This window comes from Balaenoptera physalus (assembly GCF_965194825.1).
Source record: "Balaenoptera physalus genome assembly, chromosome: 10".
In the NCBI taxonomy this organism is placed as follows: Eukaryota; Metazoa; Chordata; class Mammalia; order Artiodactyla; family Balaenopteridae; genus Balaenoptera; species Balaenoptera physalus.
Window position 1 is genome coordinate 10359204 of NC_138889.1, and position 11036 is coordinate 10370239.

At 37.3% G+C, this 11036-nt stretch overlaps 1 long non-coding RNA gene across 1 annotated transcript; it reads left to right on the forward strand.

Annotated features, from left to right (window-relative positions):
- The first annotated feature begins 6553 nt into the window (after nucleotides 1–6553).
- Nucleotides 6554–9087, forward strand: LOC309637033. The gene is made up of 2 exons (XR_014250383.1): nucleotides 6554–6629; nucleotides 6993–9087. It is a non-coding gene; the product is annotated as an uncharacterized lncRNA (long non-coding RNA).
- Nucleotides 9088–11036: the final 1949 nt, after the last annotated feature.

Sequence of the window (11036 nt, forward strand, 5' to 3'; positions counted from 1 at the left end):
GATTGGGTTGTTAGTTTTTTTAATATTGAGCTGCATGAGCTGTTTATATATTTTAGAGATTAATCCTTTGTTGATTAGTTTGCAAATATTTTCTCCCATTCTGAGGGTTGTCTTTTTGTCTTGTTTATGGTTTCCTTTGCTGTGCAAAAGCTTTTAAGTTTCATCAGGTCCCATTTCTTTATTTTTGTTTTTATTTCCATTACTCTAGGAGATGGATCAACAAATATCTTGCTGTGATTTATGTCAAAGAGTGTTCTTCCTATGTTTTCCTCTAAGAGTTTTATAGTGCCCGGTTTTACATTTAGGTCTCTAATCCATTATGAGTTTATTTTTGTGTATGGTGTTAGGGAGTGTTCTAATTTCATTCTTTTACATGTAGCTGTCCTGTTTTCCCAGCACCACTTATTGAAGAGACTGTCTTTTCTCCATTGTATATCCTTGCCTCCTTTGTCATAGATTAGTTGACCATAGGTGCGTGGGTTTACCTCTGGGCTTTCTATCCTGTTCCATTGATCTATATTTCTGTTTTTGTGCCAGTACCATACTGTCTTGATTACTGTAGCTTTGTAGTATAGTCTGAAGTCAGGGAGTCTGATTCCTCCAGCTCCGTTTTTTTCCCTCAAGACTGCTTTGGCTATTCAGGGTCTTTTCTGTCTCCATGCAAATTTTAAGATTTTCCGTTCTAGTTCTGTAAAAATGCAGTTGGTAATTTGATAGGGATTGCATTGAATCTGTAGATTGCTTTGCGTAGTATAATCATTTTCACAATATTGATTCTTCCAATCCAAGAACATGGTATATCTCTCCATCTGTTGGTATCACCTTTAATTTCTGTCATAAATGTCTTATAGTTTTCTGCATACAGGTCTTTTGTCTCCCTAGGTAGGTTTATTCCTAGGTATTTTATTATTTTTGTTGCAATGGTAAATGGGAGTGTTTTCTTAATTTCTCTTTCAGATGTTTAATCATTAGTGTATAGGAATGCAAGAGATTTCTGTGCATTAATTTTGTATCCTGCTACTTTACCAAATTCATTGATTAGCTCTAGTAGTTTTCTGGTGGCATCATTAGGATTCTCTGTGTATAGTATCATGTCATCTGCAAACAGTGACAGCTTTACTTCATCTTTTCCAATTTGTATTCCCTTTATTTCTTTTTCTTCTCTGATTGCCGTGGCTACGTCTTCCAAAACTATTTTGAATAATAATGGTGAGAGTGGACATCCTTGTCTCGTTCCTGATCTTAGAAGAAATGCTTTCAGTTTTTCACCATTGAGAATGATGTTTGCTGTGGGTTTGTAATATATGGCCTTTATTATGCTGAGGTAGGTTCCCTCTATGCCCACTTTCTGGAGAGTTTTTATCATAAATGGGTGTTGAATTTTTTCAAAAGCTTTTTCTGCATCTATTGAGATGATCATATGGTTTTTATTCTTCAATTTGTTAATATGATGTATCACACTGATTGATTTATGTATATTGAAGAATCCTTGCATCCCTTGGATAAATCCCACTTGATCATGGTGTATGATCCTTTTAATGTGTTGTTGGATTCTGTTTGCTAGTATTTTGTTGAGGATTTTTGCATCTATATTCATGAGTGATATTGGTCTGTAATTTTCTTTTTTTGTAGCAACTTTGTCTGGTTTTGGTATCAGGGTGATGGTGGCCTCATAGAATGAGTTTGGGAGTTTCCCTTCCTCTGCAATTTCTGGGAAGAGTTTGAGAAGGATGGGTGTTAGCTCTTCTCTAAATGTTTGATAGAATTCACCTGTGAAGCCATCTGGTCCTGGACTTCTGTTTGTTGGAAGATTTCTAATCACAGTTTCACTTCCATTACTTGTGATTGGTATGTTCATATTTTCTGTTTCTTCCTGGTTTAGTCTTGGAAGGTTATACCTTTCTAAGAATTTGTCCACCTCTTCCAGGTTGTCCATTTTATTGACATAGAGTTGCTTGTAGTAGTCTCATAGGATGCTTTGTATTTCTGCTGTGTCTGTTGTCACGTCTCCTTTTTCATTTCTAATTTTATTGATTTGAGTCCTCTCCCTCTTTTTCTTGATCAGTCTGGCTAATGGTTTATCCATTTTGTTTATCTTCTCAAAGAACCAGCTTTTAGTTTTATTGATCTTTGCTATTGTTTTCTTTGTTTCTATTTCATTTATTTCCACTCTGATCTGTGTGATTTCTTTCCTTCTGCTAACTTTGGGTTTTGTTTGTTCTTCTTTCTCTAGTCCCTTTAGGTGTAAGGTTAGATTGTTTATTTGAGATTTTTGTTTTCTTGAGGTAGGCTTGTATAGCTATAAACTTCCCTCTTAGAACTGCTTTTGCTGCATCCCATAGGTTTTGGATTGTCATGTTTTCATTGTCGTTTGTCTCTAGGTATTTTTTTATTTCCTCTTTGATTTCTTCAGTGATCTCTTGGTTATTTAGTAACGTATTGTTTAGCCTCCATGTGTTTGGGCTTTTTACATTTTTTTCACTGTAATTGATTTCTAATCTCATAGCATTGTGGTCAGAAAAGATGCTTGATATGATTTCAATTTTCTTAAATTTACTGAGGCTTGATTTGTGACCCAAGATGTGATCTATCCTGGAGAATGTTCCGTGCTCACTTGAGAAGAAAGTGTAATCTGCTGTTTTTGGATGGAATGTCCTATAAATATCAATTAAATCTGTCTGGTCTACTGTGTCATTTAAAGCTTGTGTTTCCTTGTTAATTTTCTGTTTGGATGATCTGTCCATTGGTGTAAGTGCGGTGTTAAGGTCCCCCACTATTATTGCGTTACTGTCGATTTTCTCTTTTATAGCTGTTAGCAGTTGCCTTATGTATTGAGGTGCTCCTATGTTGGGTGCATATATATTTATAATTGTTATATCTTCTTTCTGGATTGATCCCTTGATCATTAGGTAGTGTCCTTCCTTGTCTCTTGTAACATTTTTTATTTTAAAGTCTATTTTATCTGATATGAGTACTGCTACTCCAGCTTTCTTATTTCTTTTTTTTTTTTTTAAAGGGAACACTATTTATTTATTTTAGCTGTGTTGGGTCTTCGTTTCTGTGCGAGGGCTTTCACTAGTTGCGGCGAGCGGGGGCCACTCTTCATCGCGGTGCACGGGCCTCTCACTGTCGCAGCCTCTCTTGTTGCGGAGCACAAGCTCCAGACGCGCAGGCTCAGTAGTTGTGGCTCACAGGCCTAGTTACTCCGCAGCATGTGAGATCTTCCCAGACCAGGGCTCAAACCTGTGTCCCCTGCATTGGCAGGCAGACTCTCAACCACTGCGCCACCAGGGAAGCCCCCAGCTTTCTTTTGATTTCCTGTTGCATGGAATATCTTTTTCCATCCCCTCACTTTCAGTCTGTATGTGTCCCAAGGTTTGAAGTGGGTCTCTTTTAGACAGCATATATATGGGTCTTGTTTTTGTATCCATTCAGCGAGCCTGTGTCTTTTGGTTGGAGCTTTTAATCCATTCATGTTTAAGGTAATTATCGATATGTATGTTCCTATTACCATTTTCTTAATTGTTTTGGGTTTGTTTTTGAAGGTCCTTTTCTTCTCTTGTGTTTCCCACTTAGAGAAGTTCCTTTAGCATTTGTTGTAGAGCTAGTTTGGTGGTGCTAAATTCCCTTAGCTTTTCCTTGTCTGTAAAGCTTTTGATTTCTCTGTCGAATCTGAATGAGATCCTTGCTGGGTAGAGTAATCTTGGTTGTAGGTTCTTCCCTTTCATCACTTTAAGTATATCATGCCACTCCCTTTTGGCTTGTAGAGATTCTGCCGAGAAATCAGCTGTTAACCTTATGGGAGTTCCCTTGTATGTTATTTGTCGTTTTTCCCTTGCTGCTTTCAGTAATTTTTCTTTGTCTTTAATTTTTGCCAATTTGATTATTATGTGTCTCGGCGTGTTTCCCCTTGGGTTTATCCTGTATGGGACTCTCTGTGCTTCCTGGACTTGGGTGGCTATTTCCTTTCCCATGTTAGGGAAGTTTTCGACTATAATCTCTTCTAATATTTTCTTGGGTTCTTTCTCTCTCTCTTCTCCTTTTGGGACCACTATAATGTGAATGTTGTTGCGGTTAATGTTGTCCCAGAGGTCTCTTAGGCTGTCTTCATTTCTTTTCATTCTTTTTTCTTTATTCTGTTCTGCAGCAGTGAACTCCACCATTCTGTCTTCCAGGTCACTTATCCGTTCTTCTGCCTTAGTTATTCTGTTATTGATTCCTTCTAGTGTATTTTTCATTTCAGTTATTGTATTGTTCATCTCTGTTTGTTTGTTCTTTAATTCTTCTAGATCTTTGTTAAACATTTCTTGCATCTTCTCAATCTTTGCCTCCATTCTTTTTCCGAGGTCCTGGATCATCTTCACTATCATTATTCTGAATTCTGTTTCTGGAAGATTGCCTATCTCCGTTTCATTTAGTTGTTTTTCTGGGGTTTTATCTTGTTCCTTCATCTGGTACATAGCCCTCTGCCTTTTCATCTTGTCTATCTTTCTGTGAATGTGGTTTCTGTTCCACAGGCTGCAGGATTGTAGTTCTTCTTGCTTCTGTTGTCTGCCCTCTGATCTAAATGCTTTAATTAATTTATTTATTTATTTTTTAATTTTTAAATTTTATTTATTTTATTTTTTGGCTCCATTGGGTCTTCGTTGCTGTGCGCAGGCTTTCTCTAGTTGGGGTGAGTGGGGGCTACTCTTCATCATGGTGCGCAGGCTTCTCATTGTGATGGCTTCTCTTGTTGCGGAGCACGGGCTCTAGACACGCAGGCTTCAGTAGTTGTGGCACGTGGGCTCAGTAGTTGTGGCCCGCGGGCTCAGTAGCTGTGGCTCACAGGCTCTAGAGTGCAGACTCATTAGTTGTGGCATACGGGCTTAGGTGCTCCGCGGCATGTGGGATCTTCCTGGACCGGGCTCGAACCCGTGTCTCCTGCATTGGCAGGCAGATTCTTAACCACTGCACCACCACGGAAGCCCAATATATTTATTTTTGCTTAAAAAACTTTAGACACAAAATGTTTCTATTTGAAAACTCACTTTCAAAAAGTAATTTTATAAAAATGTAAAATCATTTATGCCCATGTCCATTAAAATAAACTAATATCTAAAAATTGAAAATTAATTTAAATAGAATGAATATTTTCATATACGTGCATGTACGTTAATCAGTTTTGCCAAAGAATTCTTTTTTTTCCAGTTCAGTGTTACTTTTTAGACATTTAACAACAAAAAAATCTATTGTATTTTTTCAAGGCTGCATTTTTCTTAATTTTAAAACTTTGACATGTACACAGGGAGAGTGACTGAAATACAATTTTTTTTCATAGCTCATTGTGAATATACATTAAAAATAATTCAGTGGAATTTACTATCCTTGTTCCTACCATCAATTTGATTTTACACTATTTGAAACCATTAAATTTTGGTTTCATTTTGCTCAAAATAAACTGGCACAATTCCACCAAACTAGGTAAGAAATTTGGAGTGCCAAGTACGTTCATGTTTTAAGGTATTAGGAGATGGCAATTATTGAAAACAGAGCTTGCAAACATTAAGACATTGTAATTCATACATACTAAAGCAAGGGAGGAATTGAGAAAACTATAAAATGAGGACTCCAATGATGTACAAGAGTTAATTTTTAATTCTTTAAACTTAGGGTAATTTTGTGCATATATTAGTTTGATTTTTAGGGGACAGATTTCTAGAATTAAAACTTTTTAGTCTTGAAAAATATGTACATTTTTTACATTTAAATTGCCCTGCAGAAAGTTTATGTTAATTTTTACTAGCAAATAGTGTTTACAGAAACTGTCTCTGAGTTAAAAATACTCCTGAAAGAATATATTAGTCCTAACGAGATATAATCTCTGAAAACAAAGTTAGACCAATAGATATTAATACTAATTAATTAGTGATTAATTAATACTAATCATGCAAGTGGAATTGTGACAGACTGCATTAATTTTTTTTGAGTAATTTTGTGTCTGTGTGTGACAAGAACACTTAACATGAGATCTAACCTCTTAACAAAGTTTTAAGTGTACCAGACAATGTTGTTGAGTATAGGCCCAATGATGTACAGAAGATCTCCAGAAATATTCGTCTCACATAACTGAGACTTTAGACCTGTGGTACAGCAACTCCCCATTCCTCTCTCCCACTGCCCACCCCCGGGGCCCTGGCAATCACCATTCTACTCTCTGTTTCTATGTTTGACTATCTTAGATACTTCATGTAAGTGGAATCAATCAGTATTTGTCCTACTGTAACTGACTTATTTCACTTAGCATAATGTCCTCCAAGTCCATCCATGTTGTCACATATGGCAAAATTTTCTTTTCTTTTAAGACTGCATAATATACCATTGTATGTCTACAGCATAATATTCTTTATCCTTTCACCTGTCAGTGAACATTTATGTTGTTTCCATATCTTGGCTATTGTGAATAGTGCCACAATGAACATGAGAGTACAGCAATCTCTTCAAGATCCAGATTTCAATTATTTTGGATATATACCCAGAAGTGGAATTATTGTATCATATTGTAGGTCTATTTTTAGTTTTTTGAGGGACTTCCTTACATTTTTCATAGTGGCTACACTATTTTTCATTCCCAACAATAGTGCATAAGAGTCCCAATTTCTCCACATTCTTTTTTTTTTTTTTTTTTTTATATATTTTTGGCTGTATTGGGTCTCCGTTGCTGCGCGCGGGCTTTTTCTAGTTGTGGCGAGAGGGGGCTACTCTTCGTTGCGGTGCGCGGGCTTCTCATTGCGGTGGCTTCTCTCGTTGTGGAGCACGGGCTCTAGGCACACGAGCTTCAGTAGTTGTGGCACGCGGGCTCAGTAGTTGTGGCTCATGGGCTCTAGAGCACAGTCTCAGGAGTTGTGGCGCACGGGCTTAGTTGCTCCGCGGCATGTGGGATCTTCCCGGACCAGGGCTTGAACCCGTGTCCCCTGCATTGGCAGGCGGATTCTTAACCACTGCGCCACCAGGGAAGCCCCTCTCCACATTCTTGTCAACACTTGTTGTCTTTTGGTTTTTTGATAACAGTCATTCTAACAGGTGTGAAGTTATATCTCATTAAGGTTCTGATTTGCATTTCCCTGATAATTAGTAATTTGAGTATCTTTTTATATGCTTTTGGCCATTTTTATTTCTTCTTTGGAGAAATATCTATTCATTTCCTCTGCCCATTTTTTAGTTGGTTGTTTGGGGGGATTTGCTATTGAGTTGCAGGAGTTCCTTATGTTTTGGATACAGTGTCTTACCAAATATATGATTTGCAAATTTTTCTCCCATTCTGTTCATTGTCTTTTCACTCTGTTGATTATTTCTTTTGCTGTGTGGAAGCTTTTTTAGTTTGATATAGTTCCACTTGATCTTTTTTTATTTTTGTTGCCTATACTTTTGGTGTCATATTCAAGAAATCATTGCCAAACCCATGTCATAAATCTTTTCTCCTATGCTTTCTTCTAGGAGTTTTATAGTTTCAGTCTTATGTTTAAATCTTTAATTCATTTTGAGTTGATTTTTATGTATGGTGTAAGAGTTTAATTTCATTCTTTTGCATGTGGATATCCAGTTTTCCCAACACCATTTGCTGAAAAGACTGCCCTTTCCCCGTTGTGTATTCTTGGCTCCCTTGTCAAATATCAGTTGAGTGTATATGTTTGAGCCTATTTCTGGGCTTTCTATTTTGTTCTGTTGGTCTATATGTCTGTCTTTATGACAGTACCATACTGTTTTGATTACTGTGGCTTTGTAATATATTTCAAAATGAGGAAATGTGATACCTTCAGCTTTGTTCTTCTTTCTAAAGATTGCTTTGGCTATTTGGGGGTCTTTTGTGGTTTCATAGAAATTTTTGGATTTTTTTTCTGATTCTGTAAAAAAAAATGCCATTAGGATTTAATAGGGATTGTAAATAATCTGTAGAACACTTCGAGTAGAATGGACATTTTAACAATATTAAGTCTTCTAGTCCATGAACATGGATGTCTTTCCATTTATTTGTGTTTTCTTTAATTTCTTTCATGAGTGATTTATAGTTTTCAGTGTACAAGTCTTTTACCACCTTGGTTAAGTTTATTTCTAAGTATTTTATTATTTTTCATGCTGTTGTAAATGGGATTTTTTTTACTTAATTTCTTTGGGGATAGTTCATTGTTAATGAATAGAAATGCATCAGATTTTTGTTTGTTGGTTCCCTTCTATGCTTCTTTATGCCATCAGAGTGGTAAGATATCAAGGATCGCTATTAGAGTGTGAACTTAAGGTGTGAACTGAAGCTACTTTTAGTCAGGAATCTTCCTCCTCTAACAGGCAAGAGGAGCCTTGGCATGCCTCACATCATCCAACTCAGCCCATCAAAGAAATACAATGAGATTGGCCTCCAGAGCCAGTAACAAAGAGCTTTCCTTTTCTTGCCCATATCCTCTAGAGACTTATGGGAGAGGCTGCAGCTGCTGAAGACAGCTGGTCACAAAACTGAGAATTCAGAATTACGGGTCCCAGCCATCTCTCTTTCTATTGATTTCCAACTTAGACACAAATATTAAAATTCTGACAGAAGTGTATTGAGCAAACATGAGTAATTAATGTTTTTATTGTTTACAGATTGTGTCTGTGTCCTGAACAAAAAGAATTTAGTGAGGAGGACTTTAGACTTTAGTTTAAAATAGGTGGCATTTGAAAAATTTAATAACTCACATAGCAATTTATTCCCAACTTCCAATCTAGAAGTGTCCTGGTTTTGGAACAGAATCAGAGTCACAGAATGGAAGACTGAAATTTCATATAACAAAGCATGATTTTTAAGAAATTGAAAAAAAAAAAAAAAAGAAATTGAAAAACAGATGTCTTGGGACTTCCCTGGTGGTCAGGGAAGACCGGGGGTTAAGACTCCAAGCTCCCAATGCCAGGGGCCCTGGTTCGATCCCTGGTCAGGGAACTAGACCCCACATGCTGCAACTAAAAAAAGAAAAAAAAAAAAAGCCCACATGCCGCTACAAAGATCCCGCACACGGCAACAAGGATCCCACGTGCTGCAACTAAGACCCGGCGCAGCCAAATAAATAAATAAATATTTTTTAAAAAAAAAGAAGAAGTCTTCTATATCAGATGTGACAAGGAGGTCATGCTTGAGCCAATCCTATAATCTCCTAGAAGTATTCTCATTTCCATGAATATCATTAAGGTGTAGGTTACATAAACTTGTAATTTGGTCCTGGGTCATAAGGCATGTTGATAGAAAGTCTAACTGTGCTCTCTGTTCTTCATGCATGAGAACATACTGCAACTAAACAATGCCAAAAAAGGCGCTGGCAGGAGAAACACACAGCTGTCTCCTACATATGAACCAAAACTGGGATTGACAGAAATAAGAGCAGCTGACAGGAACAGCTGAGGCTGGTGACAAACTGATGCAGATTAAAGAAGTAAAAACCTGACCAGAGATTAACTCTGGGAAACCTGAAAATGACAAACTACATTGTGGTTTAGAAATAATCCTTGAATAAAAGTCAGTTATCCTGGTTCCAGCCATGGTTCAGCCACAAAGTAGATCCGTAGCTTCATGCAAGTCATTAAGTTTCCATTTTTCTCAGTTGCCTCAATTATAAAATAAGTTGGTTGTGTTTTCTATGCTATCAGTCTTTGTCCAAATGTACAATGGTGCTTCTCAATGTCAGGGAGGGGAAAATTTCCCCCTCCACCCCTGTCGAGTTCTTATGGCTGCACTAGTAATAAAATTGGCACAAGACAGAGTAACAGGAGAAAAAGAAACAAGTTTAATCCATGTACACAGAGGTCTCATAAATATAGGACCTAAGAAATGGCCAAAGGAGGCAATTGTATACTTTTTTAGACAAAGAAAAAATAAATTTGAAAGAAATTGCCAGGACAAAGAAACTTAGGTTTCAGTGCTTAATTAGTAAGAAATTTAAGCAAAATTTGGGCTTGGGTAATAAATTAGCAAAAAAGTAACCAGATTTGCTTATACAGGCTTCTTGGCCCCAAATTATCTATCTCTGGTGATAAGAATGTCTTTCTACCGCCCAGTACAGGGAGGGCACCTTTCTATGGGACATTTATTTCCTGATTTCAGAGATACAGAAGGCCAAATTGTTCCTCTTGTATTGGCCATTTCTCAAGTAACTTAATTTCAAAATAATAAATATGCCATTGAGTCATATTTTGGGATGGCCTGCCCTAGGCCCCAATGTCAAACTAAAATATGCATACAAATTGTCTAAAGAACTTGTTAAAAATGCAGGTTCTAATTCACTGGTTTTGAGGGGGGCCCAATGTTTTGTATTTCCAATCAGCTCAGATTTGATGTTATTTATTTGCATATCACACTTTGTATAGTAAGGCTGTTGAATTTGTTGGTTTGGTTTTCCTGGTAGGATCAACCAAAAAGGAAACATCGAGTTGTCTGATTGGCCCTTTTAAACTATAGGATGGCCCTTTTAAACTATAAAGAGTCAAGTGAGTAGAACAGAGATTGGGCCAGGAAATGTGAAAAGGACCCAAGCACTACTGAAAATTATAAACAACTGAAATCAGGGTTTACCATGCAAATTGTGTCAAATATCTAAAGATATGAGGATTGCTAAAAACTTTCGAGTCAGAAAAGAACAATAGCCCTAGGGAAAATTCATTTGTAAGTGAATTATGCTGCTAATGATAAAGAAATTAGCAAACCTATAGACAACATCATGCTAAACAGGGAAAGCTGAAGGCATTTCCTCTAAGATCAAAGACAAGACAAGGATGCCCACTCTCACTCCTTTTATTCAACTTAGTATTGGAGGTCTTAGCCACAACAATCAAACAAGAAAATAAAATTCTACTTCAAAAAACAAAGAAACAGGGGCTTCCCTGGTGGTGCAGTGGTTGAGAATCCGCCTGCCAATGCAGGGGACACGGGTTCGAGCCCTGGTCTGGGAGGATCCCACATGCCATGGAGCAACTGGGCCCGTGAGCCACAACTACTGAGCCTGCGTGTCTGGAGCCTGTGCTCCGCAACAAGAGAG